We start from the raw sequence: 24438 nt of genomic DNA on the forward strand, positions 1-24438 counted from the left end.
AACAAACTGACCTTAAAAACAACAACAGCAAAAACAGTGTAAGTAGCAGTGTGGTCCAGGTGATGTGGTTCAATAATATGGTATAAGCTTAAAGTAGGATGATGGTAATAGGCGCAAAATTGTATGGATTTGTCAGAATCTCTCAAAACATATGCTCCAAAGGATATACTTTAAAAATGTACCTGCTATTTCAGAAATGATTGCAGTCTTGTCAGTGTATTCTTGTGACTGTTGAATCTCATTGGAAGATATTTCTGGAAGTGTACATGTGAGTCCTTTCAAGAAAGGCTGGACTGAGTGTCTCCCCGGGATGTTGTGAGGGAATCCTGGAAGAGAACCATGTGTGCAGTTGTGGCTCACTGCATTTAACTGGGTCTGCATTTGTCCCCTAGGACGTGGACCCAAGGCACCCTGTTACCCTGAGGTCATTTTGGAACCAAAGGCACCATGCAAAGCTGACTGATTTTGGGGTGCTAAAGATGTTTGTGTATGTTAGTGGCATTGTCATGTGTTAGCAGTTCCAGATGATGGGCCACCTAAATCTTATGAACTGTTCAAGTCTTTCCTCCAGAGAACAGTCATGGAGAGCCTTCAGATGCTCATCTCCCTGGCAGTGGGGGGTTGGGGAATACCCTCACTAAGCACAAGAACATTCTGCCTTGAACTTACATCGGGAAAAAAAAAACCCAAAAACAGGAATGAAATTTATCTGCGGAAAAGAGTGTATTTGTTCAATCATTGTTCCTTTGCTTAGAGTAGATAATTGCTTTGGGGATTCATTTTTGCATTACTTGAATAGACACAATTTGGGAGTTAATTATCCTTCAAAATAAAGCTCAGACTCTCTACAACAATTTAAAAAATCTTACTGTACCTGAAGCCTTATGCCACAAAGTAGTTCACCCCTTGGTATTCACAGGGAATTGATTGAAAGAACTACTTTCCGCTCTATCCACTCTCCCTCCCCTGTAGGTAATAAAGTCTCAGAATGTTCTGGTAGCTTATATAAGATGCTGTAAAATCTATGCACAATCTCCTCTATACCTTGTCCCTTTTGTTATCATGCCTCATGTAACATAAACACTATGTGAACAGTTGCTGTGCTGTCTAGTTTAGTAAATAATGGCAAGGTATGCCTGTGTCCACATAGATAAAATTTATTTTTGAAATATTTTCAATTTGCAGTCGGCTGAATCTATGGATCCAGACCCGTGGATATGGGGCCACTGCATGTGTAAACATCCCCTCTGTGCAGGAGTGACACCCATGGCGTTGTTCTTAATTGCCTCTATTCCTAGTAATCAATGCGTTTGGTTGTGCAACATTTCTCTGAGGAAATATTTGTAGGAACTAACAAAATGTTTCATATCATCTCTATTCCTAGTAGTGAATGTAGTTTGTTACATGACAGTTCTTAGAGGAAATAGTTGCATAGAACTAACAGTGTGAAACATTGTGAATGTCTTCTGCTCTTTAAGTGTAACAATATTATCACTACATTTTTGTACCAGATACACAGAGTTAGCTGTGTCATCACATTTGTCCAAGAAATTGACCAAAATATGTTCTCGTAAGTGCACAGGATGTGGAGTTATTGCTCTCTGCTGTGAAGTTTGACCACCACAGCAATGCGTTCGTTAATATTATTGGCTACCACATCTCTACTGAATGATCTCAGTGCTGATCTGTGAGAGACAAACCCTGACACTTCTGAAGGGTGCGGGGGGGCTCTTGTGACTTTGCTCCTGTATTTTTAATGTTTATTCTCATAGGGTTGAAAGACAGAGCAAGAGAGAGTGAGAGAGTGGGAGCAAGAGAGAGTGAGAGTGAATGAAGATGCAAGAGAAAGAGCTCTTTAATCCCTGCCATGCCTGCAGCTGCCCGGGCCTACCCCAAACCAAGAATTGGGGACTGCATTTGGCTGTCCAATATGTGTGGCTCAAGTGCTTGAGCCTTCTTCTGGTGCCTGCTGGGATACACATTAGCAGGAGGCAGGATGGGAAGTGGAGGAGCCAGGGCTGCAAGCAGCAGCACCCATGTGAATGTGGCTGGCCAAAGCAGCTTAACCTGCTGGGCTATAATAGTTGGCTGCCCGCCACTCCTTCTGTTTATTTGTAGGTCCTTGCCGAATGGTAGGGTTGGCCTGAGTTAGTAACTCATTTGCTAATAATTTCTAGTAATTTCTCCAGTGGGAGAAATATCTAGGGCTGCCATATCTAGGGCTGGAAAAATTTTAAGCAGTGGAATCAATTATTCCTCAGAATTGATTATCTCAGTTTTTAGAATTTTGTTGAGCTGATTGTTAAACACAATCATTTTCTTTCTCTTTCTTTTTTTTATTTTTCCTTTCTCTTTCTTAAGATTTTTTTTTTAATTGGAAAGGCAGATTTACAGAGAGAAGGAGAAACAGAGAGAAAGATACTCCATCTGCTGATTTACTTCCCAAATGGCTGCAAAGCCCAGAACTGAACCTGTCTGAAGTAAGGAGCAAGGAGTTTCTTCTGAATCTCCCACTTGGGTGCCAGGTCCCAAGGCTTTGGGCCGCCCTTGACTGCTTTCCCAGGCCACAAGCAGAGAGCTGGATGGGAAGTGGAGCAGCCGGAACACAAACCAGTGTCCGTATGGGATGCCTTCACTTGGAGATGGAAGGTTAACCAGTTGACCCATCACACTAGCCTCAGTCATTTTCTTAAAACCTGAATTATGTGAACACTAGTGAAACCAGTAGTGTTGAAGTAAAGGTAATATCTCAGAAGTTACCATTTCCCAATTCTTGTTCCCCATTCCCTTGAGGCCTTTGAGATGTAGTGTGTGAGCCTGACAGAAACACCATGTGTATCTTTGTCCCATGGCATTGCCTTGGCACCTGGAAGTTGGCCAACATGAGAAATCAGCAGCTACAGGTCAGGACTGCCTGCCCTTCTGCCTGCAAGCACCCCTCTGTCCCTGCCCTTTAAGGGCTGTTAAACATTTACTGGTATGTTGGACAGCTTTCTCCTTGATACAAATTGGACTGAGAAATGTAGGACACCATGACTTGACCATTTCCTATCTATTCCATACGCATTTTTATTATACAGCTATACTTAAATTATTCATCCCTCCCTTTAAAAAGTGTTTACACAGTGGTGTTACACACCAAGTCTTTGCCAAGTCTTCCTGTTGCTATAGTGGGGAGTGGAAACTGCATGAGTCCACAAGGAAACATTGACTATTGGACAGCATCGTAGTGCTGGACTCAGAAGAACCTCATATCTGACAGGCTGGGATGGGGTGAGGTGACCTCGGGATGGCCCTCTGCCCCAGGTACATTGGATATTTGACCATTCCACAACTGCCAGATTCAGTACTTTTGAAAATTTGCCTTTCTTTGCATTTTTGAACTTTGATTTCCTATGTGTGAAATGGAGAAAATAAAGCCAGGTTTGCAGGGTTGTTGTGAGGATTAAGTTGACAAGGACACTCTGCATGGGACAGTGCCTCATTGCAGGCAGTTAGCTCAATATTTTTCATGGGTACTCTGCTTAATGAATGGAGTTTTCATTATTACTCACAATAAAATGCAGACTAAAATAGGTAAAGAACGCTGCTGTAGGAGTTATGATGTAAATTCTAATTGAAAGTATTAAAATGGCTTCATGGTGAAGGCAGCCTTTGATTATGAGTCTTCAGAATACAAATTGCCTTAATCTTACTCTCAAGTAGCATCTTGCCTTCTGATGCTGTTGCATTGTTTTCTTGTGTTTGACATCCCGATTTTCCAAAGCCTGCCAGCTGTATTGTGACAGCCAAGTTACCGTTTTCCACCTCTGCTATGGCTGAGTGTTTTTGTGTAGTGTCCCTGGGGGTGGAGGTCTAGGGGTGCGGATGGGTCCGGAGACTGAAGCAGGTGTGTCTGAAGACTGTCAGTTGAGTACTGTGGTGTTCAGCTTGCATATTAGTGGGATAAGATTCAAGAGGGAAAAAGAGAAGCAAATGATAACATTTACATTGCAGCTTTTCAATGAAGCGTAAAAGATCCCACACAATAGTAAGCACACAAGAAAAGCTTGTGTGTGTGTTTGCTCATTTGCTTTCCACATTTGAAATAGGTAGCAAAGCACTACGCATCAAGTATGTTACTGATTTTCTGAAAATGTAGCAGTTTTTATTGCAATAGTATTATTAGGCCAGAAACGAAAATGTGTGATGATTTAGACCTGAGGGGGAAAATGTGTATATTCTCACAGTGACTGTCAATAATATCATAAAAAGTGTATCGGGAAAACGCTACTTTTATTTGAAAGCTTTTGGCTTATTAAGTGAAGACCCAGTAGTGACTAGACACTAACCAGATGCAGAATGCAAACATCTGTCTCCCACTTGAGGAAGTGACTTGAAAAGTTACATTGTTGACTTGGTTCGTTTTTCTGCACAATGACTCGCATTCTTCTTCTTAGTCAGCTTTGCGTGATTACTGCCTCAGTAACTTGATGCAGCTAACCATACTGAGAAGCTCTCAGCTAGCTTACAGTGTTGCAAGTTCAAGCACACGCTGCCTGCAGCCAAGTCCTGCTGAGGCCCTCCTGGGGAATGGCCGATGGGGGTCCAGATGTGGAAGACCCAGCATATCCTGATTTGCAGAGCTCAGGAAGAGAGGGAGGGCCCGTGCTGCTCTTGTAAGTTCCCTGTGGGAAACATTGCTCTAATCCTCTCCCAGGGGAATGAATATTCAGCAAGGCAAGGACATTCAGTTGATCCACCGCCCGCAGGTCCCACCTCCACTGGGTACCACCACCCTGGGGATGGGGTTTCTAGGAATCACATGGGTTTTTGGGAATATGAAAACCATGGCATGCTTGTTTCATGCTTTGTTGCAGTCATGTTGTGATAATAGATGCTGAAAAATAGATTCTTTGAAGGAAACTGTAAGGGAACCGAGCAGATTCTTGGGGAAGAACTTCAGGGGAAAGGTAGGGTTTGGAGTTTACCTCCCTCCTGTTACCCCATCCTCCACTCCCCGCCACTGGCCATCTTCCCCTTTCTGGTGTTCACACCTTCTACAGTTTTGTTCCACACTGAATCGGGTTGCTCATGTGGCTAACGGAGTATGACGGAAGTGATGGTGTGTGATTTCTGAAGGTAGGTCATGGAAATCAACTTGTGAGGTAGAAGGTGGCTGCCCAGCTGACTTTGAATGTTAGACAGATTTAAAAAATGTTATTTTCAGTGTGTCCCCAATAGTGCATGTGCCATACTTAGTGTTAGAAATCATTTGTTATTTGTCTGACACTGGAATTTCAGTGGGCATCTTGCATTTCTATTTGCTGAGCTTGCTAACCCCATGAAGGGCTTCTGAATTCTTCTCTTGGTTTGCTCACTGTGTTGGGGTGACGTTTGAACAGTCTGTGGCTTGGCTTGTGTGGAGAGTGGTAAAGTCCTCCTACCAGCAGCCGTTGCCAGTAGGAGAGTAAGCTTGGCATTGTTTTTAGAGTTCAGCTTCTTTATAAAGCCATTGCCTTTCACTTCTCATTTCTCTGATTCTGCCCTGGCTCCTCTGGCTTGTAGGTTTCACCAACACAGAGGGACTTGCCTGTTTACTCCATTTGGTCCAAGTGCTCAGTATAGTATAATACCGCTTTGTAAAAGCAGGCAACACGTGCTGTCAGCCTCAGCTTGTCCGTCTGTGATGGGGGAATGCATGGTACTCAGTCTGTAGGCTGAAGGGGAAGATGAAATGAGTTACAGTTGGAAAGGTACCAGTACCCATGGTACGGATAGCTAGGCCCTTCTGACCTCCATGATTAACTTGCATCAGAGTTATCTGCAGGGCTGGATCCAGATCTGACTGCTACAGCTGTGTCCTGTGTATCAGCTTCAGTCGCCCTGGATGTGGCTAGGTGCTCGTGGTGTAGCTAATTTGGGAGCACACCTCCACTCCGGCTCCCTGCTTTCAGCAGCTGTGGCCATGCTGGGAGATGGCCTTCACCCTGCCGTTTGTAAATGACTTGTGTTGGCTGGGCACAGATCTTCACTCAGGCAGAGCTGTCAAGAGTGTGAAGTCTGGTTTCTCTTAACTTAAGCAGACACAGAAGTCTCTGATTTATTTCTGGCTATAATCAATACCTCTAGGCTAAGGGAAGCTCTCAACCAGCAGGAAGTCTAGGAGAGCAGAAAGACAACAGCCTCTGATCTAAATTCAGACAGGAGCTCTGCTGAGCTGCAGTTATTCCATGATGTCCCTGAGGGGTTGGCTCCAGGACGTCTTCCACACAGCACCCCCACCAGGGTACCCAGATCAAGGATGCTCCATTATAGAGAACCATGATTTTGCATGTAACTGGGCAAAAATATTTAAAGAGTCACAGAGAAGGAGAAAGAGAGAACACCTCCTCAGATGGACAGAATGGTGAGCACTGGACCAGGCCAAAGCTAGGAGCTTTTTCTGGGCCCAATCCTTAAGCCATCTTCTGTTGCTTTCCGAGGGACATTGCCGTGCAACTGGACAGGAAATGGAGCAGCCTGGACACAAGCCAACACCCATATGGGATGTCCATATCACAGACTGTGTTTCATCTCTACCCAGTGTATCTAAATGCTGGCCCCTCCCATAGGCTTTCAGTCACTAGATCTAGAAGACTTGAGACATTGTAAATGCAAAGTAAATGCATATCATATTATTTAGAGACATTTGACAACGAATCTGCACATCTTTAGTACAGGTGCTTTTTTTTTTTTTTTTTTTTTTTGTAAAAACTTGTATTTCAAAATAAGGCAGAAGGATCTTGCCTCCACTGATTTACTCTCCACATGGTCATGACGTCCAGGGCTGGTCTGGGCCAAAGCCAGGAGCCCATAGCTTCATTCATGTTTCCCACCTGGGTGGCAGGGGCCCGAGCATTTGAACTATGTTCTGTTGCCTTTCCGGGCACCTTAGTAGGTAACTGGATGGGAAGCAGAATAGATGGGACTGGAGTCAATGTTCCAGTATGGATTGGGGTTTTGCAAACCAGGAGTTAACCCTGCACACACACTGGTCTGGTCCTCTAAGGAGATAGGTAGAGAGAGAGAGAGAGAGAGAGAGAGAGAGAGAATTTTTTCACCTGTAGTTGCTGGAGTCACAGAAGCAGATTGTGGGCACGAGGACTTGACTGTGATGTGTTTTTGCTGCTTCTGAACCCTGATCTTAGTTTACTTGAAATATTAAGCACAAAATATCTGCCAAAGTCCTCATCAGACTGTAGTGTGGGCACGGGCTGGGAATTTCCCGGAAGCACTAACTAACCCTGAGGTGGATCAGAAGCAAATTTTTTTTTGCTCTGCTAAGGGGCACAGGTTTGAAGTGTTAAACTACTCAAGCGTATTTTCTGCTACTAACCCCTGTCCAAGTCACACACTGTCCCTCCAAAGCAGAGTGGGAAACAAGGTTCCCTCTGCCCCCTCAGCTTTGCTTGCCCAGCACCTGTGAATTTACACATAGAAAAGGGATTCACAGGAAAAAAAAAAAAAGAGCGTAGTCATTTTATAAATCTTTTTAGGTGTATGCAGACTTCCCAGGATAGAAATGAAAACTCAAGTAGGAGGCTGAAGCCCAGTGCTAATGTTCTGCCTTAACAAAGGGTGATAAATGTTGCTACAATGGTCCGGGCTCCTGCAGACAGGCAGTTGCCAGCAGGTGAGCAGGAAGTGTGTTGTAGCCAAGCAGTGTCTGCACAAGTTGATGGTGCACAGTCAGATTGTCTCTGCAAAGAACAAAATCCTCAGGAAGGAAACTGTATGCCCTGTGTTAATGCAGAAAGGGGCAGCCAGAGAACACTCCCTCTTTCTGCTGTTTCTCAATTGCCTTCAGCTAAAAAATACCCTCCGGCTCCCTTGGCACGCTCTGGGGCAGCGTATCCCGATCCCTGCTTGCAGTGTTCTTCCAGACTGGATGTTCCTGCAGCAACCGTGACTTCCTCAGCAGCCCCGCATGCGCACTTCCTGTGCAGTGCTCTGCTCTGTGCACCTCCACTATCCCTGTAGCTGAGTAAGGACCAAAACAAGCGGGGTGTTTGCCTATTTCTGTTTTACACGTTTCCGTGTTACGTTCCGATAGAAACCAACCTGAAGGGAGCCAGGCACTAAGCGACTATTTCTTGGCGAAAGCATGTGTTTATTTCTTATGTTGTTGAAGGAAAATGACACAAGTCATTTGAAACCAGAAGATACTGAAAAATCCCTAGGGTCACAGTCCCTAACCACACAGTTTCTGATGATTTAGCCACAGGAATGCCCTGACTGGTGTCCGCTTATGCCCATCTTTGGGAGGGGGTTGCCCTTAGTCTTCCAGGACTTCATTTTTTAAATTCAGTTAGTTTCTGTTTCTATTTTCTTTCCCTTTAAAAAAAGACTTATTCATGAGTATCGTGATGCACTGGTTCAATCCCCAACAGACCACAGTAGTCAAGGCTGGGCCATGCTGAAGCCAGGAGGCTGGATCTTTGTTCTGTTTGCCTGCACGGGTGGCAGGTGCTCAGCACTGGGTCCAGCATCAGCTGCCTTCTCAGGTGCATTGCAGGAAGCTGCTTGGGAATGGCACTCTAACATGGGCTGTTGGTGTTGTAGGCTGAAGCTTAACCCATTGTCCCACGAGGCTAGCTCCCTATTCCTCCTTAGGATAAATAAGTTAGAAAGTTTTGGTGATTTTCATAAACACCCATGCATTTTTCAGTAGAAGATGATAGAAATTGGGAGAGGGATGCCGAGTAGAAAATCACCCTTCAAATCAGAGTTTTCTACAAATAGAACGTGTGTCTACAGAGCTGAAAATCATTTGCCACTAATGATACATTTCAAGTATCTTTTCTATTAAAAAGTTTTTCTGCACATTAGAAATAGAAGAAAATAAATCACATTGAAACTCATTATGTCTATGTTTAAAAAAAAAAGAATTATTTATTTTTATTGGAAAGGCAGATTTACAGAGAGGAGAGACCAAGAGAGAAAGATCTTCCATCCTCTGGTTCACTCCCCAGGTGGCTGCAATGGCTGGAACTGAGCCGATCCGAAGCCAGGAGCTTCTTCCTTCTTCTGATTCTGCCACACAGGTGCAGGGTCCTAAGGCTTTGGGCCATTCTCAATAGCTTTCCAATTGAGAATGCAGGAAAAATCGAGAAAGCAGGAAGGGAAGGGAAGTAGAACAGCTGGGATACAAACCAGTGCCCATATGCGATCCCAGCCATGGAATGTGAGGACTTTAGCCGCTAGGCTATTGCAGTAGGCCCCTAAGCTTTCTTATACCTTGATCTAGGTCTATATTTAGTGCTTATGACTTTTCTACTTTTTGATGGTACAAAGGTGGCAGGCACTCAAATAGAAGTCACACTTGGAATTTTGGAGTTTGAGCTTTCCCTGGTCTAGCCAGGTGAGGTGCCAAGCCCTGTGCATGGAAGGCAACAGCCAGCCATCCCTGGCATGTTGCGAGTGAATATCCTGTGTGCCGCAGTGGGCTGTGAGGCTGAAGCGTGCTCAGTAGGTCAGATGTCTTCAAGTGCTTGTGGCTTGGAGTGTTTTTCAGCTTATTGCTGGCTCACCAGGACACACCTCACCCCAAGGAGAGAACCACCTGGATCTGTAGTTATGTCTGTCTCGATCTGTGCCTGTGCAGGTCGATGACCGTGAAAGGCGGTATTGCACCAAATATGGATTATGGAGAACATTTTCATCTACGCATCCTCTTCCAACTATTAATGGATTAGCACCTTTCGGATCTCACTGGTATGGACACATCTCCAATTTTTGTGTCCTTGGTAATGTACACATCCCTTTGTCATTCATTGAGCTAGCATCTGTTGAGTGATTTCTCTGTGCCAAGGACTGTACTCATTACATCGCAGTGGGCTTTACAAAACACCTTTCATGAGTCCTGCCTTTAGCATTTTGATTCCTTGTCTTTAAGAATGTCAGCCTAATTTTTAATGTACTGAGTGATGTAGATTTCACTTTATTTCCATCATTTCGTCAAGGTATAAGGGGTAAACGATGAAAATCTTTGTTCTTTGAAATTACTTTCTGCTTAACAACAACAACAAAAAAACAATTAGGGTCTTCCACTTAAGAAAGCAAAAACGCATACATGAAAGTAGGAGAAATTTAAATTATGATTTACGGCTTATGAAAATGACTTTGTTTATGAAGTGCAGTTTGGCAGACTTTTTCGATGAGTATGGTAATTTAAGCAAATTTTGCATTAGGAATGAATCATGGTAAGAATTTTCTATTGTGACATTGTAAGATTTTAATGGCCATTTTGTTTTAAAGCAAGTCTCTGACAAGAACTGGTCAGGTGCCAGAAGCTCATTGTGGTGACAAATTGCTCACAATGAATTGCTTTGAAAGAAAACACATTTGTTTAAGTATTAGACATACTCTAGTATCTGTAAATCAAAGTCTTTGGCCACAGCCTTAGAAGGCCTGATTTTATCTTTTCCAGTTTGTGCCTTTCAGATCTTTTTCCACCTCTTCCCTCTGTCCTTGCTGGCAGCAGAAACCAGCACTATGTTACAGTTGCTAAAGAAATGTCACTTCTTAGGCCCAGCAAGGTAGACAAGTGACTAAAATCCTTGCTTTACATGTGCCAGGATCCCATATGGGCATTGGTTTATTCTTGGCTGTTCCACTTCCCATCTAGTTCCCTGCTTGTGGCCTGGGAAAAGAGTCCTGGACGCCCCAAAGCCTTGGGACCCGGCACCGAAAGCTCCAAGATAGGCTCAGCTCTGACCATTGCAGCCATTTGGGGAGTGAATCAGCAGGGATCTTTTTCTCTGTCTCATTGTTCGATGAAAATAAATAAATCTTAAAAGAAAAAAAGTGACTTCTTCATAGGTCCTTGTGCGAACATGTAGTGCTCTGATGATTGATTTAAGCTTTTTGAGTTGTTTGAGCTGGCTTATAAAAATGGAAGGCTTTACTCTCTTCCTTCTACCGCCTAAAGATACAGGACGGTCCAAATGTTTCCTATAGGTTGTCTCCAGAATTCTGTTGGAATTCCTAAAATAAAGCAATGGCGTTTTCCTCAAACAGGATCTGCATTGATTTACAAAGATAACTGCTGCTAGAATTGTAATTGTATTGCAAGTAGCATTATTTATAATATGAATCGTGTAAAATCAATGAGAATACAAATTAGTATTGTCCATTTTCACAAATGACTAAGATGGCTGCCAATTTTCAAATAGGAAAGCATGTGTCTTCATTTGATTAAGCAGTTCTACTGTTAACATTTATAGATTCCAAGAGAAACATAGACCTAACTGGAAGGGTGGTCATTTGTCTCTGAGGCTGTCTTTCTGCTCCACGTTTTGTTGATGTGCTCATTTTGGACCATCTTTAGGTCAGACCTAGGTCATGTAGAGGTTCAATGGTTATACAATTTTGAAAGCCCTAATTAAGAAAAAAGGGTAAGTATAAGGCTGTGTCAAAGCAGATTGCGCTGTCTCTTGGTGCTCCGTCATGCCGTATTAGAGTGCATGGTTCGTATTCGGCTACTTCTCTTGCAATCCAGCTTCCTACTAATGTACCCAGCAGACAGTAAGTAATGGCTCAACTGCATGGTTCCTGTCATACATGTGTGGCACCTGGATCAAGTGCCAGGCTTCTGGCTTTGGCCTAGCTAAGTCATGCTTGGTGCATGGCTTTGGATAATGAACCAGTGGTTGGAAGATCTGCCTTTCCACTTTTCAAATAGAAATGAAAATCATTAAATCGTTTTTTCCTTAAAGCAAAAGCCTTGCACATCAAGCTCATGTCTCAGTTTCCGTTGTCAGTGGTAACCACAGCCACGTGTGGGAACCTGTGCTCTCTGTGAGGCCCACACAGGTTCCCCAGCCGGAATCTCCACGCTGGGGTGCATCAGTCTCTGTGTTTTATCCACCTGCTCAGTGATCTTCATGCTCCCTGAAGAGCCTCTGCCCTAAACTGCAGTGTGCCACTGAAGATTTCTCAAAGTGAGGCTTCTGGAAGATTGAGGTGGCAACTCTAGGTTAGATAGATTGGAGGCGAGAAGACTATTTTTTAACATAATGTCTTAATCAGTGTAGTCCACATTAATTATATCACCTGCTGCCGGTTTCCAAAGCTGTTCTGTGTCGGGGTTTTAGCATCTTCGTTTTAATGCTGCAGCATATTAAATCATGGCCGTCTACCTTAGTGATTTAAATTATTTAACAATAAAGTGGATTCTTCCATTTTATTACAGGCAACGCTAACTTAATGACTTTGAACTAGTAAGCAGTAGGAGGAAATTCCATCGTTTGCACGGAACACAGTAAAAATTCAGCCACCTTATAAATATCCATCCAATAGGGAAGAGAGCATTTTCTGTAATGAATGTGGGTGTTTTCAAGGGAGCTTTAAGAGAGGCTCTGCTTCCCCAGACTTCCTAATTTCAATAAACAAGTGTGCATCAGCCATACTGTGGGCATAGAGAAAAGAAGGGACAGGTAGTAGGTGGAAAGAGGATGGCGATTTTGCAGAGTTGGGGTGGAAGAGGAAAAAAGGAAAATAGACAGGTCCTACAAAAAAAGGGTAAAATAATGAGCAGCTGGCATTGCGGCATAGCAGAAGAAGATGCTGTCTGCAATGCCGGCATCCCATATTCGTGTAGTTCTAGTTCTGTTGCTTCGCTTCCCAGACAGCTTCCTGTTAATGAGTGAGAAGACGATAGAGGATGGCTCAAGTCCTTGGTGCCTGTTACCCACGTGGGAGACTGGGTTAGAATAGCAGGTCTCTGGATTCAGCCTGGTCCAGCTCTAGCCATTGCAGCCATTTAAGGTCTGAAAGAGCAGGTGGAAGATCTGATGCTCTCTCTCTCCTTCTCTCTGTACCTCTGCCTCTCAAGTAAATTAAAGAAATAGATCTTAAAATAAAATAAAGGGGCTGGCTTTGAGGTGTTGTGGGAAAGACACCTCCTATGACACTATTATTCCCTATGAGTGCTAGTTCCTGTCCTGGCTGCTCCACTTTGAGCCTAACTCGCTGTTAATGTAATTTGAAAAACAGAGGAGGCTGGCCCATGTGTTTGGGTCTCTGCCATCCGTGTGGGAGACTCAAATGAAGTTCCTGGCCATTGGCGCCATTTGGGGAGTAAACCCGTGGATGGAAGTTCTTTCTTTCTGTAACTCTGACTCAAATACATAAGTACTTTTTTAAGGTATAAAATAATGGGCCTGAGAAGGCAGACATGTGGGCCGGTGGTGAACCGGCAGAGCAGGAGTAAGAGGCAGAGATGGGGGCGTGAACCCGGGCAGGAACCCTCCCCCCAGGACAGTCTGTCTGACCAGGGTCCACACTGAGTGGGCTCGAAGTGTTTTCTGAAGTCGGAAATGTTGGCACATTTTATAGATCTGTGTCAGAAAACCTGCTGTCTGGGAAGGACGCCGTCAGCATGCTTGTGGAGCCCCATGTGCGAAGCGATGTTGTTTACATAAGGCTTACACAATTTGAGAATAACACGGTTTGACAAAGGAGACAGGTTGATGAAATGTCTGTGTGGGTGTTTTTTTGACTCTGGCCTCAGAGCTGAGTGGGTAGAAGGCAGCCATGGGAAAAGCCGAGTTTGGCCCTGGTTTTTGGCTGCAGTCCTGGCGTCCTGTGTGATCCAAGCAGGAGACAGGCCTGCAGGCCCACTCACATGGTACAGGTGGTTCTTGGGGAGAGACACGGCTTGCCCAGGGTCCCTGTAGTCAGGATTACCAAGGGTGGGGCCTTTGGTCTCCAGGCCACATGTACCAATGGCCAGGCTTCCCCCTCAGCTAGGCTGGAAATAGACAGAAGCTCATGGACACCAGGCTGGGGAAGAGTGAGGCAGAGAAGGGAGGCCTGGCCTTGGAAGCTGGCCAGACTCTGGGCAAGCTGCAAGGGCCTGGGGTCACCAGGAGGTACGGAGTTAGAGCACACCTGTAGCTGCAGGGTGGTGGGACTCCCCCGGGAGTGAGCCAGGGCAGCATGGGGAGGACGAATGGGTCCTTAATGTGAGCTCAGAGGTCTCTGAAGTGCCAGGGACAGACGCAGCATTTGACCCTATCAGCTCACTGCATCCTCATGGGCTTGTAGCCGTTTCATGTAAGAAACTGAAGTCTGCAGAGAGCAGGAACTCAAACATTGGGCCAGCAGGCAAGCCACAGTCATTGCGGGGAGGGGGCTTCCTGTGAGGGGCTGGCCAGTGAGAGGGGCCCAACAATCCGCCATGCCCTAGCGGCACGGACAGCCCGTTGGTCCCCCAAGCTGTGCCTGACCTGGGGTATGGGGCCGGCAGACCCTGTGCCAGGACCCAGGCTGGGCTTTTGAGTTACAAAACCGCAGACTTTGACCTATTTTGAGGGCAGACTGTGCCCTGCTTCCACTCACACATGAAACACTGATTGATCGGAATTTGAAAAAACTTCAGTGGACAATGTGCACATTGACATTCTTTTAGTTAAATTGTATTTTAAGAACAGCAGGTAGTAGAGAACTTTTTAAAGACTCTTTTGTTTGAAAGGGAGAGTGGTGGAGGGACAGACAGGCATGAAGATAGAAAGAGTTTTCATCTACTAGTTCACACTCCAAATGGCCTCAGTGGCCAGGGCTGGGTCAGCTAGAAGTCAGCAGCATGGAATTCCATCCATGTCTCCCTGTGGGTGGTGGGAGTCGAAGCATCTGGCTCGTTATCTGCTGCCTTCCCACATGCATTAGCGGGGATCTGTATCAGAAGTGGAGCATGCTAGGACTTGATCCAGCCCTGAGAGATGGACTGCTGGTATCCCAGGCAGGCTTAACCTGTTGCACAACCATGTTAGCCCCTGCAGTGGACAGCTTTGAAAACTAACCCTTCAGCATAGCCTGCCAGCTCTTGCAACACTGCTGTGGTATTACAGGTGGGTGTCTGTCTTTTCAGCAGGAAGGCTCCTGTCCCTCACCAAGATTATACTATATGATGCACTTATTTTTATTACCTATCTTTTGAAGAATGTAGGTTGCTTCTTGCCTGAATGTTCTATTCATTTCCTCTTTCCTGCAACTGGGGAACATTTTTCAGAACCTAAAAAACAAAATACCAGGTCCAGTGCTGTCACATGGTAGGTTACATCTCATATGGGTGCTGGTTTGAGATTTACCGGCTCCACTTATGATTCAACTCCCTGCTAATGAGGCTGGGAAAGCAGCAGAGGGTGGCCCATGTTCTTGGGTGCCCTGACCCTTGCAGGAATCCCTGGAGATCTTCCAGGCTCTTGGCTTTGGATTGGCCCTGCTCTGGCCATTGTGGCCCTTTGGAGAGTGAACCAGCTGGTAGATCTTTCTTTTTCCCTATCTCCTCTTCTCTTTGCCTTTCAAATAAAAATAAATAAATCCTTTTTTTTTTTCCAATGCCTCAAGCTTTAGATCTTGGCCTTTGGTGTGGACCAGATCTGTCATATCTGCTGTGGTCAGGTGAAGTCCCTAGGTGATCAGAACTTTGAAGTCATGGAACTTTAGAACTAGATTGGAGATCTAGTGGGCACTTACCTGCAGGACTTGACTATTTTTTTTTTTTTAAAGATTTTGTTTATTTATTTGAAAGGCAGAGTTACAGAGAGAAGGAAAGATGTGGAGAGGTGGAGAGAGGACAGAGAGAGAGATGGATCTTCCATTTACTGGTTCATTTCCCAAATGGCTTCAAAGGTCAGGGCTGGGCCAGGCTGAAGGTGGGAACTTAGTGCTTCAAATGGGTCTCCCACATGGTTACAGCAGCCATCTTCCTCTGCTTTTCCAGCTGTATTAGCAGGTAGCTGGACCAGAGGAAGTAGAGCAGCTGGGCTTTGAACCAGTGGCCATCTGGGTAGCCAGTGACTTAATCTGATTTGTTGCAGTGGCAACCCAAGGTCTTGATTTTGCAGACGAGGAAACCAGGGTGCAGAAGGCTTAGAAGTCACAGACCATTCTGCTCTTTCTTCCTTACTAGGCTCTTCCTCTTCTTTCCTGCTCGTGTGGAATCTTTCCCAAGTATTTTGAATTGGTTTTTCCTCCTCACTATGAACTGAACACTGATACTGTATTTTAGTATGTACAAGGAAACAATAAAGTGGGTGTGGCAGAGGGGTTGGATTGTCATAGCAATCCAACATTAGCAAGTTGTACAACTGCTTGGGCCTTCTCTATCCTAAGTGCGTGGATGCAGTCCAGTAACTGTGCTTCCAGTCCAGCTTCCTGCTAGTGCACAGGAAGGCAGCAGGCCGTGGCCCCAGTGGCTGAGTCCTCTCCACCCGTGTTGGAGTTTCTGGATCTTGACTTTGACCTTGCTTTGCTCTAACTGTTCCTGGCATTTGAGGAGTAAACCAGGAATTGAAATTTTTCTCAGGGCCCAGCACGGTAGCCTAACGGCTAACATCCTCATCTTGCATGCTCCAGGATCCCATATGGATGTCTGTTCTAATCCCAACAGCCCCGATTCCCATCCAGCTCCCTGCTTGTAGCCTGGGAAAGCAGTCAAGGATGGCCCAAAGCCTTGGGATCCTGCACTCATGTGGGAGACCTGGAAGCAGCCTTGGCTCCTGGCTTTACATCAACTTAGCTCTGGCCGTTGTGGCTACTTGGGGAGTAAACCAGCAGATAGAAGATCTGTCTGTAAATCTGACTTTCCAATATTAATGTTAAAAAAAAGAATATATGGAAAACAAATTTGAAAGCGAGGACTCTCATACTTGTACACTCATATTCAAAGAAACTTTATTCATATAGCAGACAAAATCTAGAAACAGCCCAAGTCTCCGAATGTGTTTTAAAAGAAAGAAGGTTCTAACACACACTGCACCATGAACCCTGCGAACATCGTGTAAAGTGAAATAAAACAATCTCAGAAGGAGGCCTGGTCCATGAGCCCAGTTCCAGAGGGACACAGAGTGCCTCCCCTCATGGAAACTAAGCGGAGAGGATGGTTGCAGGGCTTAGGCACCGGGTTCCCTCAGGGTAACCAGAGGCCTGTGAGTGGGGAATTTCAGTTGAGGAAGAAGGGAAGTTTTGCAGATGCAGTGAAAATAGATTTAATATCCCTGAGCTGCACACTTGAAGGTAGGGAAAATGCTGTTTCACATTTTGTATATTTTGCACACCATTTTTAAAAAGCTCTATGAGGAAAAAAGTGGGTTTTTTTTTTTTGCTGTATGTGGAAAGATTAATAAAGCTCTTATATTGTGCCATTGTTTTATTCTTTAATTCTAGAACAATATTTGATATGCCTTTGAACATGTTTTCATGAAAGCGATGCCTTTAGCATATGAAAATATCCTATAAATAAAATTTGAGTCTGTATTTGATACACTTAAATAGCTTACATTGCAGATTTAGTTAATCTTTGGTAAAAGGGAAAAGGTTGGGAGTGTATTTATTTCAGTAGATGGGCAGCCTAGAAATTTAAGCATATAAGGTCTTGGAATTTTCTTTTCACAGCTGAGTGTGCTGGTGTCTTGTGGACAAACAAGCTTAGCACGCCTGTGTGAAGAGATGCAGGGCAACACAGTCTGTCCTTATCTCCCTAGCGAGAGAGCTGGGGGCTGGGCTGGAATCCTAGAGCTGTGCTCTCATGCCCAGAAAAGCGTCCGCGGGGATGGCATCCACTTCGACTGGCAAAATACAGCCTTGGTCCCCCGAGCTTATTTGCCTGTATAATGGTGATGAAAGTTTGTTATTTTCACTGAATATTTTCAGCCACTGTGTTAATTTATTTTTTTAAAAAATGAGATAATCTTTGTCTAGGTTTCTTTTAGGGATTGATGTATTATCAAGTCCTCATTGTTAGTTTCAACGGGAAACTGTTATTTCTACTGTTGCTTTCATTAGGAATGGGCACTTTCTAATGGTTAATGCTTGGTTTTTAAAAAATCTCTGATGAGGTGGGCATTTCCATTCAGGTTTTCACAATTGTGCTACTATAGGTTTAAGCCTGATTAGTTCCTTTTTCAGATGCTTATTAGAACTCATGACACATCTAAAAGGCAAATTTGACAGTAGATGAACATTCTACAACTGTAGTCCAGAAGAACAAACTGTCCTCCTCTTCACCTCACACATCATTAACAAAACCGACAGCGAAGTGCCAGTTCCAGAATGGTCCCAGTCCCTGCGGTGTGTAGTATCAAGAGGCTGAGGCTGAGTGTCAGATGTTGAGTTGGGTTTCCATGGCTGGTGGACAAGAACCTGCAGCTTAGCTTTCAAAGGTGGGCATCAGTCATCAGACGCTATAGGTCAGAGACAAGGGGAGGTTTAATAGAATGAAGAAGTACATCACCATAAGTAACATTCCCCAGGTGTGAGAGCAGCTCCACCTTTCCCAGCCATCTCTGCCAGTCTATGGGTGTGTCCATGCAGGTGATGTCAAGAGCACACTAAGGAACAGAAGTCCCCTCTTCATCTCCATGTTGTGTACTGGACACCTGTCGGTGACTTTGGATGCACATTTGTTTGCACAGGAGACTTCTAGAATTACTCAAGGAGACTCTTCCTTCTTGCTCCTCTTCCAGGAGCTCAAAGACTACATTGGCTGCTTACCCTGGGTCAGTTGTTGCCACCTTCTTGCTCCTTCCTTTGACCTTCCCCTTCAAAATGAAGGCACAGGGTTGGCAGGAGCAGTGACTCAGGGGAAGCTCTCTTAGTACCTGCTCCTTGGAACCACAGTGTCAACTCACCCCCCTTGCCCTAGCTTCTGGTTACAAGAAAATAGCAACAGTCCCCCAAAGCTGTCCTGTTTCAGTTCCTGTTCACTTCTTACCCACAGGAATGTTTGGGAGCACAGCATTGAGCAGCAAAAGTCATGAGAGCCAGTAATGAATGGTATCTCCCTGGCCAAACTGGTTTAATTATGAGGATGCTTAGTTCATCTACAAATCCTGAAGCTTGCAATACCTGGCTCTGATCAGCAGCCTCATTATTATCATCAGATAGACTTTTATTCAGAACTTACTTGCAGAGGGAAGCCAGCTCCACTGTTTACCTGCTGAATAACTTCCCACAGTGGAAGGCTCGCTCAGACTTGGAAAACTGTTGAGCAAAGTTTTACGAATGAGCAACTTTGCTGGAGCTGTGGTAGCCTGTGGAAGCTGTTTTCATGAGGCGGGTGATGAATATTCTTTAAGTGAGGCTGGTTATTTATGGACATTTGATAGGTCTTAGTGTTTTTGTATGGTAAAGCGAATTCAAAGGTGTCACATCATTACACCATTTCTAACAATGTCATGCTCGCTCTGCTCCCCAGGTGCTTTGGTGAGTGGGATAGAGAGTGATGGCGATGTGGTGAGCAGGCTGCGATTTGCTTCCTGCTCTGGGCATGCCCATGGGTAGCTCACACTGAGAACATCATCTGTTCTGTTCTTGAAGCAGAAAATAAAAAAACAAATGTTGGTGACTGCCTTACACCAAGAACACAGCCCCTGAATGGGTGCCTTTGGCAGCACCCAGGTGGCTGAGGAGGACTAGGTTCTGCTTTTCCCAGTGGGCACCAGAGCAGGTGGAGTGAGAGACCTATCCTTCGAGGGCAGTGTTGTCATCTCCAGGGCTGGGGCTGGGAGGTTTTTCTGAACCCAAAGTGTGTTGGAATAAATAATAGAAAACTTGCATGAGCAGGAAGTCTTCTTGGTGGGATTGGGTCACAAATCTTGACAGTGGCAGGTGAGTCTTCTCTGATTGAAAGGATGTATGAGGCTGTGTTCAGGCCAGTGGTGGGCGAGTGCCTGATTGTTTTCGTGGCCTTTCTCCTCTCCCTTGGGCTGATTCTGCTCCCTGTGTAAGGGGCTTTGCTGGGCTCTGCCCCACAGTACCCCTGGTCATCACAGGAATGTGGCTTGACTTGCGGTGCGCATCACCTCTGCAGAAGCCGGGCTTATCTGCAGCTGCGTGTCAGCATGAATCTTCACAGATCAGAGACTTCAACAATGTCAGTGCTGGGGTCTCTGGGGGAAAAGTGAACCCAGAGGTATAGAGTCCAGGACTGCTTGTTGCCTTGTAGGTTTCTACTCTGCCTTCCCTGGAGGCCGGAGGCCTGCATTTTCCTGTCCTGTAACACTGGGGAAGGTAAGCCAGTGAGAAGGGATTCACTTTGCTGCCTTGGAAGGAGACTTGGGAAACACTCCACCCACAACACAGTGGTCTCATGTCCATCACAGGACTCCTTCACACAGCCACATCTAACTTCAAGGCAGGCTGAGAATGGTAAACTCACTGGTGCTCTCAGAGAATGTCAAGAATTTTCTGGTTTGGGGAAGGGAGAGCCACTGTTGGGAAGCCAGCAGTGGTGGCCCTTTGCATAGGACTGTAATTCAGGGTGTGGCTATTTGCAGATGCATTGATTTCGGTTAGGGGCTGTAGCCCTGGTCCCCTGCCATACCTGAATGGCCCTGTGTTCCCAAGGGCTCTTTGGGAGGCCCCTGCTTAGCTTCCAGCCATTGGGTCTGGGTTGGCTCCCCTGGTTTTCTTTGCTGGCTTTATCTCTCTCCTTTATCTTTTTTTGCTTCCAGGCTCCAGTCCATTAAGTGAAAGTGCTTTTTTCAGATAGCATCCGGCTCCCCTTGGCCTGCCTGTTTCTGGAGATTATCATCTTTAAGTGTAGACTCCTTTGTGGGACATATTTCAGTCACTTGACCGTGTGAAGTGTTTTTGGGAAGGAATGAAGAGTGCACGTGAGGGCAGATAGGACAGAGTTGGGCTACCCCTCCTAGTTGCACAAGCAGTGTAACCCACAGGTTACCAGTGACAATTAGGAGGCATGGGGCTGCTGTTATTTCAAGGGGGAGAGTGGCTTCCTTCAGCTACTCTCCAAGGAGCCCAGAGCTTTTCCCTGTCCACTAACCCCCCAGGTACTTTCTGTGACAATTTCTAATCTTAGTAGAAGCCAGAGGGTTGGGTTGTAGATTTCCTGGATTCGGGCCTGGCACAATAGTCTAGCTTTGCATCTGCTGGAATTCCATAAGGGCAGTGGTTTGTATCCTGACTGCTCCACTTCCCATCCAGCTCCCTGCTTGTGGCCTGGGAAAGCAGTGGAGGATGGCCCAAAGCCTTGGGAGCCTGCACCCACGAGGGAGACATGGAAGAAGCTTCTTGCTCCTGGCTTCAGAACAGCTCAGCTCTGGCCATTTTTGCCTTTTGGGAAGTGAACCAGCAGATGGAAGATCTTTTTCTCTGTCTCTCCTTCTCTGTGTATATCTGCTTTTCCAATTAAAGAAAAAAAAGAAAAAAAGAAAAATTCCTGGGTTCTCTGAACTGGAGACTTCAGAATTTGGAATGATTATTAGTTGTTGTCTTGGTTCTTATAAAGTATAAGATTTTAGGAATTCAGTTATAAGCAAGTAACAATTCTGAAAATAAGGCTCATACAGATACCTCCTAAAGCAAAAACAGAATAAGTTCTTCTCAGATTCATTCAACCACTGAGAGTCAAGGTGGTGTGACTCTACTTGGGCACCTGGATACAATAGTATGTTGTTCCCTGGGGAATTAGGAGAATCTGTGACCTTAAAGGAGCCTGTCTATTTTATGGTCTGGTTCACGAAAGCAACACCTTAGCACAAAGGCATACAGGTAATTATCCAATAGTTCTCATAGGGCTGTCTTTAGGTAACCTCGACTCAATCAATCAGCATAAATCAGTTAAATGGAAAACATCAATTTTATGGAAAACTTTTTTTTACCTGGAAACCATATATATGAGAGAATCTTTTAAAAGTTGGGAGAAATGCATTATTATGAAAAAAAAATGATGTGTATCAGATTGTTTGCATCCAAATCAACTCTTTTTCTTCTCCTTTCCCATGAGCTTTTTGAAGTATTCTCGTTTTTACACATTGGAGGAAATCAGAAGCCAGGCTGTGTCTCCCAGCCCGGTTGTTGGCAGCAGAGTGCGTGTTTCCTCCAAGTGTGTTTGTGAGAAGGTGTCCTTGAAAGCCAGGAGAAGGTTTGGGCTCCTGGCGACATGGTACCTTCTCATGGGTGAAAGGACACCTCACTCTCCTGTACCGGATGCAAGTCTGAGCAGCCTATTGCTGCCTGAGAAAGCTGTCAGTCTGATGTCCACTCAGCGTTTATGCCCATAGAATACCTCACATGTGTGGCTGAGGGTGGGTTTAGAGATCCCGGTGCTTTGTCTTATCTCCTTTGCTTGTCTGTTTTGCTGCACTTGGTTATCATGAATTCCTTAATATTTCACTCATTTTTTTCTCATCAAGCTACCTAGTTTCCTTTTAAATAAATTTTCTGAAGAAGTCCTGTTAAAATAAGCATAATAGGAAGAGAACGTTTAACCTAGGGGTTAATTCATCAATTGGAATACTCATGGGTTTGATCCAGGGCTGTGACCCCTGATTCTAGCTTCTTGCTGACTCAGACACCTGTAGCTCAATTCATCAGGCCCCTGACAAGGTGGTAGGAAATCTGCATTGAATCCCTGGCTCCTGGCTTCCACCTTAGTCCAGCCTTTGCCTTGCTGTGATAAGAGCACTGTTTCTCTCTTTCTCTCTCTCTCTCTCTCCATCTCTGGCCCTACCAATCATGTTATCTAAGTCATAACATTTGGATCTCACTCTTAAATGTCACAGGGGTATATTCACTGTGGCTTTCCGGCGACAGGTCCATGGGTCAGGCCATGGCCTAGCCTGAGGGTCAAGATCACCTGAGCCTGACTCACTGCTTGAGTTTCTAGCACAATGCATCTTTGATACACTTCACAAGTTGTTAGCTCATATTTATTCTAGCAGTGAATTCGGATGGAGGGAGTGATTTAAGAAAATCTGTGCTAACATTGAAAAATGAGATCTGAAGCTTCTCAGAGGCCGGCAGCTGAAATTGTTCCCTGAATTTTTGGTTGTCAGTGATAGCAGAGGGCAGTGGAGCTGAGTGGCCCTGGCTCACACGGGGTTGAATATAGCTGTGCTAGTCACTAACTGGCTCTCTTGGCCTCAGGGAATTGACTGTAAAGCAGAACTAGTGTTTGTATTTACCTCAAAGAAGTATGGTAAAGACCAGTTAATGTATGCATAATATTTTTGCATAAAATACAACATTAAGTAGGAAGTCAATGAGTATAGCTAATAAGAACAAATTGTAATTATTAGACACGAATTGTTGGTACAATAACACTAGAGACCACATTAGGTCAATAATGTCTTTCTGTCCTTTAATTTATGTTTAATGTCTCTTGATGAATCTTTTGTAAACTTTTGCACATGGTAGATAGAAAACATGTGAAGGGTGATGTCGTGGTATAGCAGGTTATGCTACTGCAGGGGGTAAATGCATTCCATAAAGACCACTAATGTGAATCCTGGCTTCCTCCTTCCAACCCAGCATCCTGCTAATGCATTCTTTGATTCAGAGAGTGGTGGCTGAAGTGCTTGAGCTCCTGCAATCCATGTGGGAATCCTTGTGATGGAGTTTCAGGCTGGCCCAGTCTTGGCTGTTCTGGGCATTTGGGCAATGAAGCAGAGGATCGCGCTCTCTCCTTCTTTCTTGGTCTCTCGTGGTATCTTTCAAGTAGATGAAATTTATTGTTACCAACCATGGGTGAGGGCCAGGTGTGATATCCTGGTGGCTAAATCCTTGCCTTGCATGCATGCGGATCCCTGGTTTGTATTGCAGCTGCTGCACTTCTAGCTCCCTGCTTGTGGCCTGACAGAGCAGTTGAAGATGGCCCAAAGCCTTGGGATCCTGAGCCCACTTAGGAGACCCAGAAGAGGCTCTTGGCTCCTGGTTTCACATGGGCTCAGCTCTGGCCATTACGGCCACTTGGGGAGTGAACCAGTGGACAGGAGGTCTTTTTCTCTTGGTTCTCCTTCTCTATAAATCTGACCTGCCTTTCTAAAAAAAAAATTAATTAATAAAAAAATAAATATTAAAAAGGAAATAAAGAAACCATGGGGGGAGCTGACTGAGTTATGAGAGGTTGTTCAGAAGTTTACAGCTCGAGACAAGAGTGGTAGCATCCACCTGGCACTTGGGAGGCAACCGCAGAAAATGTGGTTAATCCAAGGCCAAATCCTGCTTCTCGTGTGGCCCTTCTCCACCAGGCAAGTTAGATGCTTTGTGAAGCTGGTTTTGCTTGTTCCTGAACCTGTTTATGCAAGTTGTAATTGCTCTTGTAATTATAAGATTCAATTAAAATGTATGTAAACCCATAAAATGTGAGACTGAAAGGAACTTATTACTTCATCGAAAGATAAGTTGAAGGCATTGGCAATTTTTGATGTCTTGGAGTTGCTATAAAGGAAATGCATTTGGTTAGGTATGGGGGAAATAACTAAATATTGGAAGAGAGGGTACTAGAAAAATCTGAAAGCATTTTGCATCCCAGATTGCTTTGAAATGTGTTTCGATTTCTCATATAGAAAAAAAAAGCTTGGTGATATATTTTAGGCATGACTTATGAGAAAAATCTACTGTGCAGTTCTGTGATCTTAGTCCTGTATTCCAAAAAATTGGCAGGCA

Source organism: Ochotona curzoniae, unplaced genomic scaffold, assembly GCF_017591425.1.
Source record: "Ochotona curzoniae isolate NIBS_2020 unplaced genomic scaffold, NIBS_Ocur_1.0 contig_1, whole genome shotgun sequence".
NCBI classification, from domain to species: domain Eukaryota; kingdom Metazoa; phylum Chordata; class Mammalia; order Lagomorpha; family Ochotonidae; genus Ochotona; species Ochotona curzoniae.